At 37.7% G+C, this 27,198-nt stretch overlaps 1 long non-coding RNA gene across 10 annotated transcripts in view; it reads right to left on the reverse strand.

The window, feature by feature from the left end:
• The window catches only part of LOC110398570, a 107,372-nt gene extending 89,622 nt beyond the window's left edge, over nt 1-17,750 (reverse strand). For all 10 annotated transcript variants that reach the window (XR_002438475.1, XR_002438473.1, XR_002438474.1 and 7 more), the window contains exon 1: nt 17,497-17,750. This is a non-coding gene — a long non-coding RNA (uncharacterized LOC110398570). The remainder of the gene's footprint in view (nt 1-17,496) is intronic.

A 27,198-nucleotide genomic window follows, 5' to 3' on the forward strand; every position in this document is an offset into this window, starting at 1 on the left:
TTTTGTTCCAGATATTCTATCATAATTTTACATCTCTGTATTTTTCCCACCTAGGAAGTAAGGTACTCACAAAATACGGTTTTGTGGTTTTTTTTTTTTTTGTTTGTTTTGTTTTGTTTTGTTTTTCTTAAGAGGGACAATCTTACTCTGGTTTTGTACAGCATCTGGGACACAGGGAATTAGTTGAGGCCTATAGGCACTTTTAAGGTCTACTCTTTTTGTTTCCGCTTTTTCCTCATGGCCTATTTCTATTAGTTGGGCTCAATTTTTGAGGCAAAATTCTTTGAAATTAAGAGGCTGCACCAAATCATGGTTTGAGCTCAGCTGTTACACCAGTGAATACTGTATTAGTTACACAGCAGCTTTATGAAAGCTTTACAAGATGCTAGAGAGTGCTAGTACTAATACATCAGATGTCCTTAAAAACCTCATTTACATCTTACAGTCACCTTCAGACATGTGTTTCTTCTATCCATGCTCAGATGCATGGAAGCAGAGAGCTTATTTAACAGCTCCTCACTCCAATTCATCTGACTATCAAGGGGCAGGTACCAGTCAAGTGACCTAAAATTTAAATCCCTAAATGAAAAACATGTATTTCTTTGTATGTTTTTTCTTTCTTTTTTTTTCCCTCAGAGGTTTTGTTAACCTAGTTTATATACCCTTGTTCTTCACTGCTTTAAAAATGCCCAGACTTCCTAGATGCATTGAAAATATAATTTCTGAGTTAGAATACCACCAAATCAGTTCAAAAATTCACTCACTTCTAGTACTTAGATGCTTCCAAGATTAACAAAAGTTTAATAGCCAAAAAAATAGACATGACAAGATTCTCAAACTGCCAAGAATTTCTTGAAGTAACATGGGAAGAAGAACAAAGTCATGAGCCTGTAGCCATTCCCAGCAGAGTTTGAAGATTTAAGTATCTTCATTATCAAATACTTATTTGTTTGCAGCATCAGTTCTATTTGTAATTATAAGAGAACTGACAAGTCACTAATTGATTTGGGACTGGTGGAGCCCATTTCTTCTGTGAGAAGAACACCATGTGTTTTCTATGGCTGATAGAATTTAAATCTTGTTATGTTGCTATAGATTTACTTAGCAGTTCAAAGCTTTTACAAAATAATTAAATAAAGGACTCGTGGAAAAAACAAATTTTTTTAATAGAAAGTGGTGTAGGGGACAGCGTGTCCAAAGTTGAGTCCCACAAAAGCCTGTAAATGTCAGCCTCATGAAATAATCCTTCTGAAGTCTGTAGAATATTAGAGGCCACATTCTCCACAGATATTAGAAAAACCATCCTGGAGAACAAAGGACATTGACTAGAACTAAATAATTTAGGCTGAGCTCTAAGAAATGACAGTCCAGCAAGTTATTTAATACATGGCTGCGGTGGGTAAGACCGCAGAAGAAAATATGAAAAAAAAACTAGTGGGTTGAGATAAGGACATGGAAATCACTGGTCAAATACCATCAAAAGCAAAATAAACTTGACTAGAAGATTAATTTATTGCCAGTTAGAGTGGCTTAGTGAGAAACAAAAACCAAAACAAGGACACCTCCACACACCCCTTTCTTCCTAGGCTCACCTTCACTCCAAACATCCTCTTTCCCAAGCAGTACAAAGATGGTGAACAGGGGTTGAGGTCAGGTCAGTTCTTAGCACTTCATCTTTCCCCTCCTTCAGTGCTGGGTCCCTCCCATAGGCTTCAGCCCTTCAAAAACTGATCCAACGTGAGTACTTCCTATAGGCTGCAGTTCTCCAAGAACTGCTTCAGCATGGGTCTGCAGCACTTTAGGAGTAGACTGTTCCAGCAAGGGTGACCCACGGGTTGAGGTTTGTTCTAGTCTCTGCAGCTGGGTCCTCTTCTCACAGCAGCCCTGCTGCTACCAACTTTGCCACATAAGCCCCCATACAATGGCACACCCCAGGAAATGTTGGGCTGTCCACTGGAATTGAACAAGTAATTACTCAGTTCACCTTTTAGAATAGGTATGTTCACAGTAGGTGCTGTCACTATCCTGGAAATACCAATTTTTATATCATAATACCAGCACTAAAACTTACTTTTTAAAGTTGTTCCTATGATAAAGAAACAGGTCAAGATCCAAGGTGGATCGCAGTCTCACTTAGTGACTTTAAAACAATAGCAGCCAGAGGACTTCAAGACATATATGTTAAAGAAAAAACAACTGCAGCAAGATTCATTTGAGTTATACCGGCAAATTATGTTCTACCTTGTCAACGGTTTATGGGCGTTAGGCCCGATTCCGTGACGAAGGGGACGGGGGACCCACGGGCCCACGTCCCGGGAAAAGGGGAAAGGGGAAAAGGGTAGGGAGATGGCCCTGAGAGCAAAGAACAGCGGCAACAATCTGAGGAGAAACAAACTAATTTACTAAATAAAATATCGGAATGCAAAACAACACACTATAATACAATATAATTACAATTTAAGCTGATAAATCCAATACAGAGAGAGAGAATGTCCCAAAATCAAGGTAGGCCTTACTCTACTACCGACGATAAGACGGCTGGAGAGCGAGGTGCTGCCAAGACGAGAGACGGCGGAAAAAGGGACGAGGTCTTGTGATCTGCAAGTTTTTATACTGCGAGCTTCTATCTTTTCCCTCCGTCTGGAAAATGGTAACAGAGGAGCAAAGTACCGTGGGGACTGTAGTAGTCCTTCTCTTCTGAGAACTAGGTACATCCACTACATGATGTTATGATGTGGAATACCAATAACTGAAAATCATAAAACCATGACAACCTAATAGAAGAGTAATAAAAATTTGTTACATCATGTGTTGCATGATATACAATGAACTAGTGGTAAAAGAGTGAGATGCCTTCTTCTTTAAGTAGAACTACATCATCAGTTATTTATTCAGGCAAAGAAATCATTAGACTTTACTTAGAAATGAAAACAAAAAAATTATGAATCCCATATTGATAATGTCACCATAATTTACCTGATCTTTGCTGAATACCTTATTTCTCTTAATATTACATTGTGAGGAGTCAGTCTTTATTTTGCTCTGAACAGTTGTACATAAGTGAAGTGGGTATAAAACCTAATCATGTCAAAAAATGATAGCATTTCCCACCCACTCTGCAAGAAGGATTATAAGTCTGTCTAAGTCAGCCAGGGAATTTGGTCCAGGGTGTCTTGTGGCAGCTTTTTCCAACATAATCCAATTAAAGTGAACCTTGTGCTGTCTTTCATGTGATGTTCTAGAAATGTAAAGTCAAATTTAGCAATCTCAGAGCTGAACGAGATGTATTTTTAACATGTGTTTTAATTGCTAACACAATGGAGCTGAATAAACTAACCGCAACTTCCACATTTTCCTAGAAATAAATTGTTGAAAAATGTTATTACAGTTCCTTGGAAGTCATGTCTTACAGTGACAGATAGCTTTTCCCTCCTGCATATTGTATTTGTGCAAATGACAAGAACAAGTAGAAGCACGTAGGATATTCATAACATTTTACTAGGGAATTACACTGCATGTATTTTCCAGGATTTTCGTAATAGACCTCTGTATTTAGGGGTTCATAACTCCAGGATAAATTCCATTCTTGACTGGAACCTGGAAAACAGATTCTCCAGTCCAGATATACTTTTTTTTCAGAAAAAATAAGCCATAATATTATGAATGCATATGCATAGCTTATTATAGGAATGACGTCAAAAGTGAAGAAAGATAAAACTCTTTGTCTCAGTATATACCAGTGGGAATCCTGTAAGCTTTAGAATGTTATTTCTTTCTGACTTTATTTCTTATGGAATATACAGAAAGAATACTTCATCCTTCCTGAAAGAGGAAATTAATGTACGCTTTAAGAGAAGAATGGAAGGCTTTCCTCCTTTCCTTGAGTTAGCTAGGTCATAACTACCTCTACACGTGTTAATAACTGGGAATGAAATGAATTGTATGCAAGTGAGAATCAAGAATTATAGAAGTATATTTGATGAAAATTTGAGATGAGGTCTAAAAAGATAGAATCAATCCATACAAGATTCACAAGTAGAAAGAAGTCTCACTCATTAAATAGTTGGTTTTTTTCCTCTAAGTACAAGGAAAGTGATTTACAGAACAAAATATGATTGTGCTACATGTTAATATAATTAACACTTGTTAAGGAGAACTAATACAAAAAGGAAAAATAGAAGTCAACATGTAACTTTCAGCTACTTTGAAATTTTGTTTTAGTTTATCTGATAAGATTTACTGTCAGAATGCAGCGAGTGTCAAACAACAAGTGCCGTTACCCCCCAGTGTTGCAACAGAATAAAAATCTGTTAACAGTCTGCACATCAGTATTCTTTTGCAATGACCACATTAAATCTCAAGGCTAAAAACACTCTCAAATGAAGTACATCAACTACCAAATAATTTAAAAGGTCATGAAGAAAGTTATGCTCGAGTAGTGTTATAACAAATAAGCAAACCAAACAAGCAATAGCTCACCCATTTCCCCTTTCTGCCTCACTTAGCACCATCCCTCCTTCCACGCAGTGGGGTTTGAAGCCTCAGATAATAAAAGCTGTCATGTGTTTATTAAGGTCACGAACATCCAACACCTGAATGATCTCGATATCCTTGGTACAACTCCTGAAATATAAGTTGGCCACATTTGTCTTTTTAACAGCAGCAATAGTACACACACACATTTTATAACACATGTACAACTTGGACAGTGGCAGTATTTACAGCCTTCCTAAATGTTTTACCTAAAAGGTGGAAATCAAACCTCTTCCATATTCATCTACTTGCACCACCGTCTTGCTGAAGACCTCAAGCATTGTACCCTATATTATTTATGCATCAAGACACTAAGTATAACCTATATACTTAGAAGCCTCTAAGCATAACCTATGGCAGCTTCGTGAATCTAATTCAGATAGGCTTTTATACATGACAAACATTAATCAGCTTATAAATCTCAATGTAGAAGTTTATCCTAAGGAAAACATATTAATTTAATCCATGTTGTACACTGGAGTTATATTTTGTTCATCGCTACCCATAACACTGTATCATTAAGCACGTTTAATTTCACTTACAGCAGTCAGGCAGTGAACACCAAAGCCTTCCTCAGACATCATTTAACCCAGCAAGCCATAGGCACTGCTGGATAAAGCATGCTGCTTGAGAATAGGGCTAAATCCAAAGACAGCACAACTTTTGGAAGAGTTCATGTCTGTTCATGTCTCAATGACCAGCCAACAAGCATACGTTAACAAGTTTGTCACAGATACTGCTTGTAATTCATAGCAAGGCATGCTTCAAAAAAAGGACAGTGTATCTTGTGAAGTATATATTACTGCTTTGTAAATCTAAATGCGCAATACAAATACAGGCTCATTTACTCCTCTATTACTCCCTTTTAATTTCCATTGCAATCACTATAGCAAAACATGAATGCAAGACTGAATGACTTCACCCCAACCTGGGAAAGTCTCTCCTCTGCAGCAATCAAACAGGCGTCCTTCAGTCTCAGTAGAAGGTATAAGCAATGTTTAGTGCTCCGACCCTTATAGGTCACTTAATCTCATCTGTTCTCAATCAAAAACCATGCACTAGGAAGGTCAAAAAAACTATATATCCCACACATTCTTAATCTGCAGTTTTTTATTTGAGACTTCCACAGATTCTGTGCATTCATCTTTCAGATCATGAAATGGGAACTACACAGCGTCCATCCTATGTAGCAACAGAATTACTGAGGAAACCCTTATTTTCTTATTACAACAGCAGTTTCAGACCATCATCCTCACACAGCAACATAAAACCATTGAAGCAGAACTCTCCATTCTCTGGCAGTAATAAAGAAAAGCACAGTTCACCACTGAATCAAAGTACTAGTAGTCACTGGGCAGCAACAGCATAGAGAAAGCTTTCCTGCAGAGACCTGAGTCATCGGACTCAACTTCTGCCACATTCTTACATTAGGCATTTGCCTGCTGAGCACTTATTTGCCAACACAGTAAGAGATAAACATGTTAGCCACAGGGAGAAAAAAATAAAAACAAACACAAGAACATGGGGAAATTGTGTAAATCTCAAAGACAAGAACTAGAAATAGCCCTTACCACAGCATGACACACACGAGAGGTTCAGTAATATGCTCCTTCCAGGGACTCCTCTGAGGATTCAGAAGTGCTTGCTTACAGCCATTACTTCAGGGTTTATCTCTATTTTCAGACACTGATTGACCTTGCAATTTTTGTTTACTTGTTTACTGTTTTCTTACAGCTAAGTATATCAAGCGATAAAACCCCGAATGTATGAATTAGCCATTCAGATCACCAGCTAAACTGAACCACTGCATATCAGCTGAACTCAATTATTCCCTTTTAATCTACCAAAAAAGATCTAACCCTTTAGAAATTAAGATTTCTCTTTCATCTTCCTGGCAAGTCACAGAGTATCAACATCAATCAATTCCAAAATGCCAATTAAAAATGAAGCTTTCCAGATGTTTTATTATTCCAATATGTATAGGTGCCTATAAGAATAACCAGTATTCCTGTAAGAAACCACCTCCCCATTTCACTGCTAATGCAGCAGTCAAAATGGACCACAAGATCAGCTCTTCCTAAGTCAGTTAATCAAGTAATAATGTCAGTGGGAAAACTAAAAGATTGCATGAGAGGGAAAGACAAGGGATGAGAATAAGTGGATAATTTTTAACCCCGGGAAAAGTTTAACAAGAAAGGTACTGCAAAAAACCTCTATACTGGTTTGTCAAACCTTTTTTTTTGATTTGTAGCCATTGCCTACACCTCTTCAGCACTCTCAGGTGTGCCTACATGGTTTATGCAGTCACTCTAGAGCTTAGCTAGCAGAGGCTGTGGGCACGCTGGCATTATCTGACGGCCTACGCATTTTAGAGTAAATTATATGTACAATTATGTAATGGTCTGTTTTATAGCCCATTATGGAATTTACAATATAGTCCCACAGAAAACCTACAGATGGGAAGAATAACTCACTCTTTTGTGAGTGAAATTAATTATGCTATCAAATCTTCAAACTTTTGAACAGCAATTTAAGACAAGAGGGTGAATCAGAAAGAAGATAAAGTGAATAAACCAATTGCAAAAGTATGGCTTGGCAGTTACTTACTTAAATCATACACATTCAAAACAACCCTCTTCACAGATGAACATTTTCCTTGCTCACTAGCAAATAATAGGCCAGTTAACTATGACAATATCTACTGTTCCTTAAATGGGAGCTTACAAAATATTCTGACAGCTTACAACTTAATTGAAACTTGTACAGTCAATGAAAAGTAGAGGGAGGAGACAGACACAATACCGAGGATGTAATTTTATTTGGTTTAATACAATCTATGTGAGCCATCATTCAAAACTCAGAAAAGGACTTCATAAGAGATACTGAAGAACTCCTTCTCTCCCTCTGTTTTTTAAATTAGTACTATTCACAAAACCATGTTCTTATCTGACACTAAAGCGTGTTCAAATTCATTCTCCTCTGAAAAAAAAAAAAAGATTGCTATCTGCCATTTTGATGGAGAAAGAATAGAATATCAGTTTTATTCCCAGGAGGAGCTCATCTTTATTTAGTGGTTAAATTTGTTTGAAAAAGAAATGAACAAGCACACCCATGGCAAACCACTGGAGAACACAGATCCAAGCTCTAAATCCACTGTCAAAGATAGAAGCCTTTCAAATGCATGTGCCCTATATTGTGATATTTACAGAGATTTGCACTCTGTCATTGTGGCCTTTGTGTCAACTTCAGCTTTCATAAGCTCTGTATATTAATTCTGAATGATTATTGAAACAACTCCACCACAATTTAGAGCTTAGCAAGTCTGTTAAATACTTTTCAAATATGCATAGCTAATCTATAATTTTATATTCCCTATCTGTGGCCTCGTCGTGAGGACACGTAACTGCACTGCAGAGAAATCACGATTCAGATGATCACATTCCCTCCCACATTTCTCCCATTATGTGAATAGAAAACTGTTTCACCTGCAAAGTTGTCTTGTAAACTGCAAACTGGCTTTGTAAAATCTGTTACTTTTGAAATCTTAGCTTTTCAAGGCACTTAACCTCTTAAAAAAAAAGGTGGTTTTGTTTTTAAAATTTTAAGCGAGTTTCCAGTCTTCTCTATATGGAAACATGCTTGATAATAGAACTGTGAATTGAAAATAAGACAAATAAAGACTAATTTTTTTTCCCAAAGACCATTTTCAAAGGCTCTTTAGCCTTTCTCATATAGTAGCTTCAACTCATTACATGCCTAATAACGAAGGACTAGTCACATCTTTAATCAACTCCTGCACAACCTTTGATGTTTTTAAGAGATGTTCAGAGTCAACTCAAGGTCTTTTGTGAAAAAAAACTCTCCATGTTGTGACTCCCTGGTGAGCAAGCAGGGACAGGAAGATTTAGACCCAGAGAACAGAATAACAGATCCACACACATCCATGGACTGCACTCATCACTAATTAATTTAGATCACTTCACAGCTCTGTAGGACTAAAATTAGAGAAAATAACTTGAATGTTACTCCTGGAAAAGAGATGATTGCTGCTTCTACATTACAAGACAACAGAAAACATTAGTTACACATCTAATTGCCACCATAAAGATAGGAAATTGGAATTTTGAGCATTAAGATCTGTTTTGAAGGACTTTTTTTGGAGGAAGGAAGAGATTAACCCATTGCTTTCACTAAGCACACCTCTGGCTTTGAGCCTAGTACACAGAACTGTAGGCACCTCAAAAAAAAATTGAAGTTTTCAGTAGAAAGAGTTTTGCGTTACAGCATACGATTTTCTCAATATAAACTGATATATCTCCAGATAACATGACTAAGGTTTCCTTACAATACATTTGCAACATTTCTTCTGGCATACATGACCCAGTAGGTTTTTGCACAATAAGTTAGTTTAGATGCTCTAGATCTCTTCAAATCTCCAGATCTGAGGGATTGGTGTCAGTAACTTTTCTCAGGTGAGACAAGGAAATCAACTCAAGATGTGCCAGGGAGGTTTCAGTTGGACATGGGAACAATGTATTCACAGAAATGATGGCCAAGCACTGCAGCTCATGGAAGTGGTGGAGTCCCCATCCCAGAAGTATTTAAGACTTGTGTGGATGTGGCTTTAAGGGACACAGTTTAGTTATTGGAACTTGACAAGTCAGGATGATGGCTGGACTTAATGATCCTGAAGGTCTTTTCCAACCTGGATAATTCTATGAAATTACAAACTGCCCTCTTGACAGAATCAGAGGGACACACTAGGCCGTCTCATCTTTTGATCCTCCTTCTCCCAGGCATGCTGGCAGGTGCAATGCTTATGCTGCAGATACTCTACTGAGTACTGGCAGCTGCTAAGTCACACATGTGGAATTAGTTACAGGGCAGTGTATGTTTTACATAGAAAGTCCAGGCAAGGCTTTTGTTTAATCTTCTCCACAACTTCTAAGCAGTATCAGCCTGTCTACCTTATCTCCAGTAACTCCTTTGCCTTAGCCTCAGAGCTATTTCTCTAAAAAGCTCTATCTCCATGTTATGTTTTGGCTGTATTAAGGCAGTGACTATAACAAATGAACATATCTTAGCAAGTTTGGGCATGTTTTCCAGTTAATATGCTGGAAACACATTAAGGTAGAATTCATTATCACATTTTTGTGCTTCCTCTCTTTTAGGCTTCTAGTACAATGTGTCAATGAATCACATATTCAGTACCTGGGCCTTAATGTCATTGTAGGCCATTTTTCCTAATTAAAAATTGCTCAATGAACTTATAATAAGAACACTATTTGTAATGCTTTTTAAAAATGTATTTGACAAAAACAAAGCTACTTTTGTCTTTCACTGTTGCCCTACAGAAAAATAAAAAGATATTTTGTCTTATCAACCTCGACTCTCCATCTAGACTCTCTCTTAGGTACATGACAGATTAGATACCTAAAGAGAGATGAAGTTTTAACCAAATCCATCAGCAGGCATCTGGCCAGAAATAACCTTCTTGTATTTCCAGTTGGGTATGTCCAAGATTTGGCCTCTCACATGAAGGAAACCTAGACACATTGCCAAAGGTGAAGAAATGCTGCTATCCTCTCAAGATTAAGACTACAGTTCTACTAGTTAGGCCATGGAAGCTTAAGACACATAGAAGGCTGAGTAAGCTTCAAAGCACTAAAGTCAGAAAAAGTGATCAACAAGGTTGAACACATCAGGTTTAGGGCATTTAAGTGGAGTGTTTTAAATTGCAATTATTTCCCAATCATCTTCATTTACACCTAATTTAGAAAAAAGAAATGTTTTTTGATTAATTGTTTTTACTCCACCTATAATCCTAAGCACCACCTTTGCTTAGTTCTTGAGAGGGTAGCTATTTATAAGATAGCAAGAGATTTTTTTTTTTAATGAAAGACATTTTCAGTTTGTTTCTGAACATTCACAACTGCTTTTTCTACTTATTTGAAGAAGTATTAATTGCTTCAAAAAAATTTACGCATTTATGTACAAAATAGGCCTTAAAACAGATGATTTCTCTAAAGAGAACTGTAGTAGAAGGCCATTCAGTTAAAAACAAAAATTACAAGTTGTATATTTATCCACTCCTTTCTGATGGCGTTAATAATAGAGTATGGGTAAAGAGAAAGCTTTCATAAAGCACATAAACAGCTTAAAAATATTCAAAGCATACTTCTTCAATGAAAATTGAGTAGTTCCTTGTTTCAGATACATGCATGTTCCACTAATCCTGTAGAGATTCTTTCCAAAAACTGTACAATATCCTAGAAGGAGATGAATGATTTCAAAAACTGGGAAGCAAAGATTACAGCATAACTTGACAAAGTTTGAAATCATCAGCCAGTTAGTTCTACTCCTAAAGTAATGTCATGACATATTATAGAAGGAAGGTTCATCAGATTTTCATCATTTGAAGCCCTAATACAGAATCAGTAAGTACCTAGATGGGGAACAAAAAAACGTGCAGTAATTAATGTACTATAGTATGTGTGCATTGATTTTTACAGGGGATATATTTTAGTGGTAATAACGTCTGGCACCTGACTACAAATCAATAGGAGACACTATTCTGCTATTTTAAAAAGAAAATGAGGAAAGTAATCTTTTGTTTAACTGGTACCATTAGAGTTCCACATCCCAGTTTTGTTATTGTTTTGTTTGCTGTTTTTTTAAATAAGATTCTCAATCCAAACTAATTTTGCCAAGTGAACACAGTCTTTATACTATTGTTCTTTTCAGATTCACACTGTCAAATTTAGAGAAGCAAAACACGAACGTCAGAAGGAAATGAGATCAAGTCTTCTCCATGCAAATATACTTAAAGATTAATATTTGCCATCACAGTTCAAATACCACAGTGTTATGCTTTGCTTTCTTTCATTGTTTTCTCTTAGAAACGTTAAACAAGAGATTAGTTTAGATAGTTTCAGACCAATAGCAGGTTGATGGAGGTGATTCTGCCCCTCTACTCTGCTCTCATGAGACCCCCACCTGCAGTACTGCATCCAGTTCTGGGGCCCCCAACAAAACAAGGAGATGGAGTGCTGTTGGAGCAGGTCCAGGGGAGGCCCGCAAAGATGTTCAGAGGGCTGGAGCTTCTCCTCTACAAGGACAGGCTGAGCAAGCTGGGGCTTTTCAGCCCAGAGAAGAGCAGGCTCTGGGGGGGAGCTTATGGTGGCCTTCCAGTACCTGAAGGGAGCCTACAGGAAAGCTGGGAAGGGACTTCTTATAAGGGCAGGTAGCAACAGGACAAGGAAAAATGGTTTTAAACTGGAAGAAGGTAGATTTAGACTAGATATTAGGATGAAATTCTTTACTGTGAGGGTGGTGAGACACTGGAACAAGTTGCCCAGAGAGGTTGCGGATGCCCCCTCCCTGGAATCATTCAAGGCCAGGCTGAGTGGGGCTTGGAGCAACACAGTCTAGTGGGAGGTACGATAATAGGTGAATGGAAGACTAGCAAAAGACTGGATGAGTTTCCTGAAAAAGTGTTATTAAATATTTGTTGTGATTTAACCAGGCAGGCAGATAACCACCACACATCCATTTACTCACTCTCTTGGCTCCAGTGGAATAGGGAAGAGAATAAGAAAAAAAAAAAGGTAGAACTCATGGGTTGTGATAAAGACAGTAAATAGGAAAAAAAAAGGGGAAAAGTGATAAAAACACAATAAGCAAGTGATGTACAATGGAGAGGTACACCAAACAACGAATGTCTAGCCAGTCCCCAGTCGCAGTCCTGCCAGCCAACTCCCCCATTTTTACTGTTGTGCACGATGCCATACTAAATGGGATATCCCTTCAGCCAGTTGGGGTCAGCTGTACTGGTTCTGGCCCTTCCCACCTCATCATGCACCCCTCGATCATTGCTGGCAGAGCAGCACAAGATGATAAAAAGTCCTTGGCTCTGTGTAAACATTGCTCAGCAATGACTAAAATATCCAGTACTTAAAGGGATTTTAGAAACTGGAGGGAGACCAGCTTTTTACAGGGCTTGAGAGTGATAGGACAAAGGAAAATTGCTTTAAACTAAAAGAGGAGAGATTTAGATTAGATGTTAGGGGAAATGTTTTGACTCAGAGGACAGTGAGGCACTGGAACAGGTTGCCCAGAAAAGTGGTGGATTCCCCCATCCCTGGGGCCGGGCTGAATGGGGCCCTAGGCAGCCTGACCTGGTGCCAGATTTAGTGGTGGCAAGCCTGCCTACAGCAGGGGAGTTGGAACTAGATGATCACAGAGGTCCCTTCCAACCCAAGCCATGATAAAATTGTATGAAATCACCTGCAGACAATTTTCTATGGCAACATCAGACCTTCTGCCAGCTTTTTGTTAGTAGCATGCAGCTAGATAAATGTGGCATAGGTGACTTAAAATCCATTGTCATTACTAAACAACAATATACAGATTGAAGCTGATGAAAGTAATATCTTTTCCATAAATTATTATGTATATATGAAACTTCAGTATTTTTAGAATAAAATAGAAAAATACAATTATACCAGTTTAAAAAAATAATCTAAAAATTAACACAAAAGACTTTAACAGAAAATACATATGCATATGAACATTACTGCTAATACACAATAAGTTTTACTGTATAATAACACAATTAAGTTCAGGAAGACACTCTTAAGTATGTTAAATCAGAGATCTAATCCTAGGAAATACTCAAAGTGAAATCCTAATTTAACAGTGAAGACTGAAAGCTTTCAGCAACTTTCAGCACTTGACTTGCTATTTTTAAGCAGGAAAATATGTGATTGAGTACAGCAGCATTTGCTTTTTTTAAAATTGATTGCTCTGTCTTTTCCCTGGTAATAAATATACTATCCTAACTCATTTACATAAAAATCTGGAACCAAGACAGCATATAAAGCTCAGATGCAGAACAGCAAATCTGTGTTTGAGTGACCTTTACGTCTAATGTGCCCACAAAATCCTACTAACAAATGAAAGCTTTTTCAGGGCTGTCAGGTTTCACTGACAAGTTTAGAAAGGATAAATCAAGACACAGCAGAAAGACGTAGTATATTGATAGGAAGATATGAAACAAAAAGAGCACTCTTCAGAAGACAGGTTAGGGAGAATCCAGCTCTATGCCAGCTCTGATCTGCTTGGTTTTATTCAAGTAGCTGAGATGCTAATCATTTACATTTCAAAGAAAAATTGAAACTTGATGATGATCTGCCAGAGTGTAGGTGAGACAGCCTAATTTGGCATGACCTGTATCCATGGAAGCAGAGGAAGCACCTTCAGAGCCTACCCACCTCAGCAGCATTTGTGCAACTTTAGCACTGTCTTTCTCACTGGAAGCAATCACATTTATCAACATAAAATCAACTGAAACATAGCAGAAAACTGCTTCAATACCACAAGGTCATTCTACACCACTTCCTAGTAATATCAATACATCTAAGGGAACTGAGCCTTGTAAGAGTTGTACACACAATGGTAGATTGTTCACCTGCATACAAAGAAATGTAAAGGAAAGTGAAGTGATTCAGCTGGCATATATCTTTAATTCACTGATTTTCTGTGAGGAGTATTAGTGGAACCAAACCAACAAACTAACTTTGAGGTTTGGAGGTTTGTCTGTTCTTTTCAATTTGGATACATCTACAGAAGTAGATATCGGCATACACTTTAACTTCACACACCAATGAATTTCTCAAAGGAAGAACTGAGTAACTCCCAAGTTTCACTAACTTTTCCTCATCACCTCTGAAAAAAGCACAGCTTAAGGAAAAACCCAAAACTTGTTATAAGGGGTCCAAACTGTCATTTCAATTTTTCCTTGTTCATCTTAAAAACTGCATTCAGTCATGCTTTTTGTTGAACTTTAAATTAGTATCCAGTTTAGCACACATTTAAGAGAAAGGTTTCCATGGGATTGGTTTCCTGGTAGTTTTCCCCCTTGTTTACTGCATAAAAGCAGATTATATGAAATTATATCTCAGACACTTTCTAGGAGCATGTAACTACATCTGAGCCATTCTCTCTAGAAGCATGCTTGTTAGTCAGACAATACAACATGCTACCTCTACATGGCAATAAAGGAAGGCACTCTTATTTTCTTTTGCTATAAATGTATCAATTTAAAATCTACAGTTCTTAGCCGGAGAACTTCTGTTCCTACACACTTAGAAATCACATATAAATTGACATAAACAGATAAATAGACAGTTAGAAGAAAACAAGCCATTTTCATCTTTGGCAACTTAATAGCTTCCAAAGAGTGGCCATGAGCTTCTTCCTGCCACTGACAGCATACGACCAGATTTCTGAAACTTCAGAGCCCTATTAAAGTAAATTGGGCACAACACATGTACCTCTCCACTGCAGTGTTTTCTCCTCTGCAATTTTAAGTTACAGTCCTAAAATAGAGAGCAAGTGGGGTGCCTTTTCTTCCCGAATTCAAGAAGTCCCTGAGTCAAAAATAGCCTTAGTGGATTCCATGACCACTCAATAGATTAAACAAGTATTTGCATTTATCCTGTCTGCCTTTCTCCAAGTTCACAGTCTCTACAAGCTCTGCCTGTCTGAAGAATCTCTTTTTTCATTATTTAAACAGTCAAGGTTTTTTTTGCTGTTGTTGTCACTTTTTTTTTTTTAGAAGGGGAACTTCTAAACACTGTTTTGACCCTGTGTAAGCAAAAGATGTAGCATTTCTTTCCTCTCCTTCACAACTCCTTTTCTTTCACAGGAGTGTCCCTTTTGGTTCCTAAAGTACCATTCATATTCTGAAAACGACCTTTTCTTTCAACAGATCCATGGGCTCCACTACTTTCAGAAACGAATATTTTCTCCCTGGCTCAACAGGGACTATTTTAGTATTCTCTTCAGACTCTCTTCATTGCCATCCTAATAAACGCATTCAGGTTTACAGTGAAGAGAGATCTTACTAGACAAATGGCAGCAAGGTTACAAGCTCTAGCCTGTGACCTTCCAAAAACTTGTTTTTCAGAGCTGCCTGATGGGGTGAACAGTGCACTGATGTTATTCATTGAAACAGGAACTCCAAATATTATCCTCTTCTAAACAATGTCATTTTACCTTGACAACATATCATCATTGGCTTTCTTCAGCTCATCTCCTAGGTCAGGAAGGGAAGGTGAACAATTTATCACTCATGAATCCCCAATTTCAATGCAGATATTAACTGATATTCAATTTCCATTGAATATATATTTTGAATATTATATACACATACATATGCAGCAGTATTAAGGCACAAAGACTAAATACATCTGTCAGATATCAGATCTGAACTGGGATGTAAATATAGCATTTTCAACTACAGTATGAAGCACTTGTGAATTATACTTAGCAAATTCTTTTTTTTTTCCCTAAAGCCTTTAAGCCATTTAACCATTAGAAAGTAAACACTTTAACAGGATTTCCAGTTTTATGATTCACTTGACTTCAGCTTGCAAGAGTTTAAAAAAAAGGTTAGGTCATGCAGGTTCAGTTATTCTGAATACTGCAAACCTGTAATGATTTGCACACTTTCTTTTCAGGAGGATTTACAATTTGGATTATGCCCCAGCTATATGAAAAGGTGTTGTTCCATGTGCTAATCTCCCTCTTTGGCTCACAGATTTCACTTCCAAGTTACTTCCTATATGGCAGAAAGGGCCTGCTATCATTTTGTCAAACAGTGAGAAAGCTGATGCTATCACTTCAGGTGTATATATGTTTCTTATTTGGGTACTGCTGCCATCCAAACATAAAAGTCACCTAGTAAAACTTCAGGTATTACTGTTTTCTGCCTGAAAATCAGGCGTATACAGCCCCTACAACTTACATCCCGTAAGGGCACCTTTGATTTGCCTGGAAAGACTCAGAAATTTAGCTTGCTTCAGCAAAGAGAATTACAGGGTACATCCCCAAGCAAATTAATAACACACCAAGACAAGGAAAATAAGGTCTGTGTCTTTGGATCTGAATAGGATGCGCACAGTTGGCCTAGATTCTTCTGTTAATATTTTCTTTGAAGGCATACTTTTAATTAACTATGGTAGGAAAAAGTGGACATGCCAGATTCGGGAAGCAAGCCTCATGTTCCTTTACCCACTGCATGTTAGAGAAGTGAATCAAGTGTGGTTTTAAAACATTCTTTTTAGAGAACTCCTCTCTGGATCACTAAAGGAAGCTGAAATTGGGATATAGAGGGGATTCTCCATCTACATATGTGAAGTGATATCTCCATCTACATAAATGATCCAGCTCTCCACAGCTCTCCACTAAATCCACCAGATACCACTAAATAAAGTTGCCAAGTTTATCCGACAACAAAGGGGCCCACAAAGTAACAATTCATCTACTTTCTCTAGAAAAATGAAGATTTTAAAATATATCTCCATGTAATATAGGTCTGCATTTGTATAACTCCTAGTAGACAGGCATATGTTTCCTATTACTCAGATAAGTGACTACAAACATTCTAAAAGATGCTCTACAAAATATAATTATGCTACTAGTATATTTCTCAAAAAGAGGATTTTTTTTTACCCTTACAATGTTAGTAATCTTTTGTTGTAGTCTTTTAAAATAACTAGCTGCTTTCTAACAGTATCTTGTTCGTACTTTTTTTTATAGGCGTACCGGTTACTTCTTTAAAGCAGTAAAATTCAGTGGAGTTCTGTCTGTTGACACATTCTTTTAAAACTACTTTTATCAGTTTGCATTGCCGCTACATATATATTGTCTTTAACAGATGTAGTCAGGCAGTATCTCTCCTTGTAGTTACATTGCTGTAACTGAGCAAGAGGAATAAATTCTATCTGGGACGCTGCAACAATGCAGAGACTCTAAAGATCAGGAGGTAATAAATGTCAGTGAGGTCAGTGTCTCACTGACAAACAACCTAGAGTCAGTAAAAGAAGATCGTACAAAAAGTAGCAGGGCATCTATACTCTGATGTTCCTCAAGCAAACAGGACTGGGCAATTCTACTTACGATCTGAAGTTTTCCCATCCAAAGAGCACGTTCTTTAAGTCAGTCATCTAAAGACAATCTGCAAATAAGACACTTTTCCTTCTCTATCAAAGATGATCATTCAGTGGTCCAAAATGGCACTATTTAGAGCCTTAAGGCTAAGGACAACACTTCATAAAACAATCCTTTAACTTTAAAATGAAATCAAAAGTATTATCATTCTAAGCAAGCAACTCTCGCCAACTGGCTTTCAGATCAGAATGTTGTGCAGTACACTTGACAGAAAAGCTTGCATAGCAACAAGAAGCCAACCCAAGATTGAGCACTAGAAGTAATTCAAACACTGCCAAAAAGAATTGCACAACAAGTGCATGTTTCCACAGAGCTTTTAGGACTCTCATTCATGCATACCTAGAATCTTGCAATTAAAGTCAGGCACCCTACTGTTTCACTCCTCAAATTTATCTTTGAGATGTACTTAGGCTATCTTTAACATAAAAAAGAAATATGTATTTTTAAAAAGCAGAAAGATAGCTAAAAGTAAAGGAAGAAGTCACACCCAAAAGCTTGGGACCAATAAGAGTAGTATGGCTATCATGCTTCTACAGAGCTATGCTATCTTGAGCAATTGGGATGCTTTTACACATCCAAGTAATTCTTCCATTTGTAATTCAAGGGCTAGCTACACTGCACTTACTCCACTTTCCCACTTGGCCCACTCCTCCCCCCAGATGTGAACTAAAAATACAAGCTAATCATATTGCGTTGAAACCTGTTGAATTACCACAATTAGTCATTCAGATATATATTGTTTTGCAGTGTCTGTATTAGGCAAATGCACTGATCCTGCATTGAAGCATTCATATAAATGCAAATGTCTTAACTGAAACATACTATAAAAATGGAGAAATATAAACATTACAGTGATTACAATAACATAAGAAATAAAGGTGAGGCATTAAACATGAGCAACAGAGCTGGAAACCAAGTTAACAAAAGGGGTTAACTACACTCCTGGAATGAAATTGTTTTCATTGTTGCAAACAGAAAGTAGACTCTGACAAGCCTAACTAATGAATGGAATTCTTGTGTCTTCTGCAATAGACCTTTAAACTGCTCCTGTTCAGCAGGCTCAAAATGATTTCACTGGGGGGCACTGGGGCTATTGAGCTGGAATAGCAGCTGTTTCACTCAGCTTGCCTCACATCATACCAGAATCCCAGTGAGTTTTGTACTGCATCACAGTACACGTACGCTAGCATCCCTCTCACCTTTGAAATGAAATTTAATCATAATATTCAAATGAAAATCCAGGAAACAGTTCACATCTCAATGCATGTCATCTAACAAACTTTCAGATACTAACATGGGTTTCAGGGTCTACTTTCCCATCCCTGACCTTGCCCAGGCACATATCAGTGAAGTAAAGCATTTGCATGTTCACAAATTCCCATAATCACAACAATAAAAATTAATATCTGTAAGGAAGAGTTTCATACTTAAGTTTCCATATGTCTATCAAACATTTTCTGAACCCTGCAAAGACTGCTAAAGTGAGACATGCTCAAGTTTATTAAAGCATCTGTGTGTTCCAGCATGGAGTTCAGGAATCTTGAATGCAACATTATTCAGCCAATTTAACAAGATTAGCCAGCCTGCATTTTCCACTTTCTGTCATTTCTTCTTCTATAACAAGCTAGCTTGTAGCTAAGGAAAGCCAAGCTCTTTTAAAGCTTTATTCTTTCATGGCCAGTAAAGTACAGCATTTACAATTGGGAGCTATCATGTCAGAAGCACAATAGTTTCTCACGGGTCATTCAAAGTGTGCTACACAAACAAAAAAACAAGAAAATAAAAAGGAGACCAGAAAGAAAGGAGACTAATTAATAGTTCTAAATTTTAGTTAAACTCTGTTCAACCTTCTGCTTCTCAGATCCAGCTAGACAGCTAATAAGCCTTGTGGAATTCTGGCTCTTAATTAACACACAATTATTTCTCCAGAAGGATTAGAAGTTTCACCAAATGTTCAAGAAGTCAGCTTCCACAGCTCAAATTAGATTACTGCCTACGTTTGAGAGCAAAGGTTACTGCTCCATATTCTATTTGTAACTGACTTCTTAAAAAAAAAAAGATCACATCTTTAAAGCAGATAAAGGATGCCCACATTTTCACCACACAAAGCTTCTCCGCATAAGCACGTGAATTCCCAGGCAGCAATTCAGTCATTTGACAAGAAGAGCAATAAATGTATACCTGGAATGCTTACATTAACTGTTTTAAAGCAAGAGAACACTGTGAGCAACCACCTTTCTTAAGGCTAATCCAACATCTTTACATTCCAAGGGTTGTGACTCTGCTCCCTAGCAAGGAGCTAATCATCACAAACATAAAGCCAAGCAAGTAACACTAACTGCAGCAGCAGCTTACGCCACTGACTTCATGTGAACAACGTACTGTAATACTTATTATGAGCTTCATAAATGGCATCTCTCCCATGGTAGTCTAACTTCTTTGTTGGCAATTTGCCATTCCTTGGCTTTTGGCTACACACATACAGGGTGATTTAAAGTGCTGTGTCAGTTTTGTGAGCCTTTTACCCAGGAGAAGGCACAAGTTTTTAAATCACAACACTGAAGCACTTGCCCTTACTGCAACAGTCAATACTTAGTATTTTTCATCTTACTTTTGGATTATACTCATCTCTTCCATTCCGCATTTCTCTTCTTTGATGTTTCATGCAACTTACTCCTTGCACACAAACTGCTCAAAAGCAGGCCTTATCCACTTCAACACTGCCTGACTTCTTTTCACCAGCCAGCCTTGTGCATTTTGTGGGAAACTCTGCCTTCACCTGCCAACTTTTTGGTATGTGTGTCATGGTTTTGTGATTTTCGGTTATTGGTATTCCACATCATAACATCATGTAGTGGATATACCTGGTTCTCAGAAGAGAAGGACTACTACAGTCCCCACGGTACTTTGCTCCTCTGTTACCATTTTCCAGACGGAGGGAAAAGATAGAAGCTCGCAGTATAAAAACTTGCGGATCACGAGACCTCGTCCCTTTTTCCACCATCTCTCATCTTGGCAGCACCTCGCTCTCCAGCCGTCTTATCGTCGGTAGTAGAGTAAGGCCTACCTTGATTTTGGGACATTCTCTCTCTCTGTATTGGATTTATCAGCTTAAATTGTAATTATATTGTATTATAGTGTGTTGTTTTGCATTCTGATATCTTATTTAGTAAATTAGTTTGTTCCTCCTCAGATTGTTGCCGCTGTTCTTTGCTCTCAGGGCCATCTCCTTACCCTTTTCCCCTTTCCCCTTTTCCCGGGGCGTAGACCCGTGGATCCCCCATCCCCTTCGTCATGGAACCGGGCTGAACGCCTGTAAACCGCTGACATATGTGGATATGCACGTGTATTATCATTATTGCCCCTTTGGCGGTCATATTTCTCACATACTTACATAAAACACTCACATGTTGTCTATCTATGCTATTAGTGTTACAAAATACTCATATACAGGTTTTAGTTATACAATTTTAACATGTAGCCATCTCAGTTCAAGGCAATGTAACATTAATTACATCCTGATTATCACACTTAATTCACAGGTGTCAGGGCTTTGCTTTAGCTACAACTACATGCACAACCCCTAGGATGAATAGGTATTCTTCTATCTGAGATAGCAAAGAGTCTGTTCTACAACTTGCACTAAATAGTTTATCCTCATACTAGTGGAAAATGTTTCATGTGATATGGATGAAAAGCCAAAACATGAGCAGTGCAAAAAAAAAAATTAAGAAGTTGTATTCAGAAGATTGGAAAACAAAAAAAGCCTTAAGATACTTCTGAAAACTATTATAATTATGCATTCTATTTAGAATAAGAATTGCTATCATATTTACACTACTAATACTCAAGGGTGAGCACTCTCGCCTCTTATAACTACAGACTCATTCTTTATACCCATAGAACAGTAGTAATGCTCTGTCCTGTATATTTTGTCTATGACTGATCTAGATAATAGGTGAAATTAATGCTAAGCAAACAAAAAATGCTCTTTCAAGCTATTTCTATTTCAGCATTGGTTGCTTTAATTCTCTTTTTCTGCATCTGTAAGAATTTTTCAAACAGCTCACACTGAAAAGTCTTAGGTCTTATAGGCTGTTACATAACCAGTAGAAAAGTTTGAGAAAAAAAATCCCAAAATGCTAAAACACGCCTTATTTGTTTGTTTGCCTCTTTTTCCTCTAGAATATAGGTATCGCATTCAGGTAACTTTGAATATTCAAACCAGAATAAGAATAAATTTATTATTTGCAAGGAAAATTAATAATATATTCTTTATTATCTGTATTATATAGAAAGCATGCATTTAATGCTGCTATGATTGATTTTTATACGTTTGTTTCCACTACTCCAATATTACTGTGGCCTGTCAATAAAGTTTAATCTTTAAGTCCTGAACCTTGCTGAGTTTGTCTAGAAAAAATACATATATTCACAGCTCTCAGACATATGGTTTGATTTTTTGGTAGTTATCTGCAGAGACAGGAATTAGACTCAATGATCCTTGGTCATCTCTTCCAAGGCAAGATATTCTGTGATCCTGAGAGGAGAATGCCCTCTGAAAGATGCAGTATACATTGACCAACTGCTTACCAGTAACATCCTGAGGGCTCCAACAAGTATTGTCATCACAATGACGATAAGGACTGTCATCAGCTTGCATTTCTGACTAGCTTCTGACTACCATCTTATTCTTTCACATGTCCTTCCTGTCTCCTGCTGTCATAGTTGGCCAGATGCAATAGACGACAAAAACACTGTACACGCAAGGAGAAGGTTCCAGTCATATAAGATAACAAATCACATGTATGCATTCACAATAAGAGTTCTACAGTTATCACCTTTCCAGAAGATAATGCAAGAAAAAGGTCACCTTCATGCACAGAAGAGTCAAATGTAAAACACCCCTCTATGTGAAGAGGCTTCAAACAAGGAGAAATTCTTGCAAGCATATACAGTAATTATGACATTCAGTGGTTCCAGAGTTTAATGGAAACATGAAAACAAGACCAAACATAACAGAGAACCTGTCTGGGCCCACACAAATATTTCAGTGGTGGAAGCTCTAGCAAAAATCCAGATAAATAAACAGATAACTAGAACATTGCTTATTTTGAAAGTGTGACGTTCAAGTAGCTAAGTTATATACCTAAAGCATCCTTGTAAAACAAAGACTTAGCTCTAAGCAAAACCCAGTATCTACTCCATTAAGCATCTATAACAAAATAACTGCCTATGAAGTTTAGAACAAAACCACACATACAACCAATATATCATCTAAATCTGTCATAAAACACAATGTAGGATATATCTAGAAAACCTGTCCCTGGGTCCCTTTTCCTTGTCTCTGCTAAACCACCTAGCTACTAAGGCCATCAGAGTCTGCTGGCCTACAGTCCAGCCTTCATGTGTATACTTCTAACCTGCTGTGAACTCAAAATTATAGTTGGGGAACCCCAGTTCCATGGAAAGGCGTCCAGCAAGGTTTTCTGGCTGTTGAGTGCCTGGAAGGGCCCTGCAGCACAGTAGAGGCCTCTATACTAAACTGTTGGCCAAGCTCCTGAGCCACAAATGCAAGACAGATACACCAAGCCAAACAATTGACTAGAGGAAAAGAAGCATAGATGGAAGTCAGCCCTGGGGCTCACGCTTAGAAAGGCTTATTTTCTCTTCAACTCCAGTGTCCAGCAGCAAGGCCCATTTAGACTAAGAGCAAGTAAACTCTGAGCCCGACATACTAGGTCCAGGCTGAGAGATGATCTGTATCTCACAGGGGCTTATAATCCTCCAGATAACAAAAGTCCCAGGCTTCTGCTGGCAGGACAGGACACTTGTAAGGAGCTGGCTGCTAGGGACAGGCACTGCCGCCTGCACTGGGCCTTGCTGCATCAAGCTTGGGTACTGTTATCCAGCATCACACCCCAGGGTGCCCTGCCTCTCAACCAGCCATCTATAGAAACCTCACTAACATGAAACAGTACCCCACTTTCTCAGCTGATGCCTACCAAAACAGCAAAGCCTTCTCAGCTGCCCTATCAACAATGGCTCCCAGAAGCCTTTAAATCCTAGCTTTAATTCATGTGCATTGACCAACAAATAATTGCTTTATACTTCTCAGTTGTGTATATGCCATTTTCAGAGTGCCATACCCAGCTATGGGCAGCCAAACAAGTGTAGGAGATAAGTGTAACAACTGAATTTGGTGTATCAGGTGTTAAGGAACATGGACATGGTAGCTTTGGCTGCCATGTAGAACAGGAATAACTACTGTGAACTGATGGCTGCTCCAGATTTTTCATATATATAGGCAAATTAAGTCTAACTTCCGGTTCTTCTTTATTTTCAAGCATTGACCATTACCTTGATTTAATTACATATGCTGTTAATAAAAAGTTATTAAATGTTTACATTACCTTATGGGTGCCTTCCTATTAACATTTCTTAGACTTTCCATAGGTATGATTTATAGCCTTATTCTGCAACTACCCATCTGAGGGATTTTGAATCCACTAAGACAATCTGCATGAGTAAATGTTTCTCATGTATATTAGTGGTTTCCAAGTCAGGCAATTAGCTTACAAATGTTTGCAGGCTTTCCTTATTTTTTTTTCATACCATGGTCAAACACATTATTAATATCCAGTACTGACTCTAATAACCTTAGAGTCTAATATCCAGTACTGAGTCTAATTACCTTCTGGGGTTAATAATGAACGCAGCAGGAAGAAAATCAGTATTGCTGTATTAGCTATCATTAAATAGGGTATCTAAGCTCTAAGCATCAGCATCACAGTGAGTGAAAAGCTAAGTGTATACGAAAAAAATTGTTTGCCAACTAATCTCATTCAAATTCTAACTTAAACATTAAGCCTCAGAGTTTACAATTAGAAACACGTTAGAAGTAAACATACTCCGCATGGTGAATACTAGTTTCATGCAAGTGCAGAAACTTATTGTGAATTGTAAAAACCAGAAGTAAACTTGTTTGAAACTCTGGATTCAATTAAGTATTTCAGAATTTTATTTTCCATTAATGAAAAAAAGGGTTTAAATAAACTGATTTTAAACATGGGGTCTCTAAAAAAATTGACCATAAAAATGACCACTTCAAATTAAAAACAGAATCCATACTACATGTTATGCTGGAAAAATTAAGTTTTACCGCATTCCTTCATTAGCAACATACATCCATGTTCACAGAACTAAAACACTTATTAAACTCAAGATGCATATCATGTCCAGTCTAGCACAAGTTGGTGGTAGAAAGTTCAGAGCATATTACCAGTTGGCTAACCTTAGGCCCTTAGTTTAAGGATGTGGGTAAAGAAGTAGGCTTGCTACAATCTGCCAAGCTTGCAAGAGACAACCCTGAACCACTAAATCCACAAATGATAAAATAGTGGAAGAATCACATTCCAGGAGAAGGAAGGAAAAAAATCGGAAAATGTCTCTCTTATTAGAAGAGAGTCACATATATGGAAATAGGGAAAAAGGACACAAAAGTGACTAAAAAAGACATAAGAGAAAAATGTTTGCTGTACTCCTCTCCCAGGGCGGACTCAAGATACAGATGAGAACACAAACCCTCAAATTGCCCAGAGTGGACAGCCCAAACACAGATGATATCTACATTTCTACATTGCTCCTTCATTAAAACTCAGCAGTAGAAAGAGAAGCACCTCACAAGCTCTGATTAACCTCAGAAAGCACAGTTTTGCTCTGAGAAAGCTTATATACAGCTGACCCTTGCCTTTGGAAGGCCCATTACTGCTGTGATAGGCTATGCTTCTAGTAACCCACAGCTGCTCCAGTTTTAAAAGTAGTCCTGCTGTTCCTAATGTGAACTATACACCAATGTCACAATTAGTTACAGCTGGCATTTATTAGCAGTTTGAGATACAACACAGCCTGAGTGCTTAGAAAGCACAGCCTTATAGAGTTAGCCCACTTCAGAAGAAACTGAAGTGGGTAAGTAAAGTATTATACTGTAGTTTTGTTTACTGTTTTGTAATCTACTTTTTGGGGGGTTGGCTCAACAGGTAAAATAGATGGAGCAATAAGATAAAACTTTCTAGGAGCAGATCCAGGCTATCCTTGAATACTCAATGTATTTTTAAAATACACAAATAAAATGAAATAGTTTTTTGTAAGTCTCACAATTCATCTTCTTACACAACAAAATTACTTTTAAACAGCTTGCGTGTTTTTTTTTTCTCCTTCCGAAGCAAATGGGTTGAGGGCTTTTTGAACTTCTAAAAGGATTGAAAGTGAACACCTGCAAGCACGTGTAGCCACATGCATTTCTCATTTACGTTTTTACTTTTTCCTTCTAAGTAAAACCTCCTTTTTACTGGAAGGCCTACAGGGAATCATCACAGTAAAGTTATTCAGGCGAATGGTGGGTCTGAGGTGGACCAGCATCCTCCAGGTCCTTCATCATCATTGTCATCATCCTCTGCTGCGTTGCTCACCGTGTAACCCTACCAGCTAACCTCACTTTGCCTGTTTCCAACCAGTATGGGTATCATGTGGAAATGCAGTTTTTACTCTTCAAGGGACTGAATCTCACGTTGTGCCCCTGAGGGGCTGGCTCACCTGGCTGGTGTCTGCCCTGACTGACCCAGCACAGTTCCCTCTCTAGAGACAAGCTGTACTTTAGGTAAGTGTAGCTAAATCTAAGAGATTGTTGCTTTATTTCTGTATGTCCCCGCAATTAATCTGTTCCTGGACTGTCAGCAATAATAATACCCCAAGAATCACTGATTAAGTCATACACTTAAAATTGTTTTCTTAAAACCTTCTATTTTCATCAGAGAACTTTGACAGTGATTCTGTCATTACAGATCATTTACCCCTCAGCACCATCACATTCAGAATAAGGATTATAGTTTTCCTTGGTCATCCACAGGACTCTAAATGTCATCGTGGCATTACAACTTCATATTCTGCTTATTCGTTAAAACCTTCCTTTCAAATTTTCTCTCTGTGATTTTTGTGAATATATATTTCCTTATTTTCTAATGATATTTTCTGTAATTGTTCCTTTTCTCCATTATTACCACTGAAACTATTCACTTTTCCTCTTTCCTTTTTGCAAAAAAAAACTTAAATTCCACCCCCATCCCAAACTGTTTAAAGGCTTTCACTTCTGGTTTTTATCAGATAGACTAAACTTCACATTTTTTTTTGCTTTATCCTAATCAAACTTCTGGTCCACTCACAAATGATGCCCTACTGCCTCTGTGGCAGCCTTTGCTTTTGACTAATCAAGAAATACCCATTTTCCTATACATTTTGTACTAAAGGAAGTTGTTTTTAAAGATGAACAACTTTGCTCTTCCAGCACTTAATCAGTGAATACCACATAGCGATGCAATGTACTTTCATACAGCCTTTAGTGCATCAATCCAGGATGGTACAGTTTGTACTACGTACAAACCAGAAGACTTTTTAAGACCATTTCACCACAAAAGGACATTAATATTCAGATCACAAAATGAATATGTAAATTGGAATATTTAAAAAAAAAAAAAAAAGGCAGAATGTTAATCCTGATGTGAAGCCAGCTAGTTAAACTGTATATTTGCTATACATCCACCATTAGGCAAGCCCTGCATTTTCCACGATGTTTATTACAGGATATGCCTGGAC

This window comes from Numida meleagris, chromosome 4, assembly GCF_002078875.1.
Source record: "Numida meleagris isolate 19003 breed g44 Domestic line chromosome 4, NumMel1.0, whole genome shotgun sequence".
In the NCBI taxonomy this organism is placed as follows: domain Eukaryota; kingdom Metazoa; phylum Chordata; class Aves; order Galliformes; family Numididae; genus Numida; species Numida meleagris.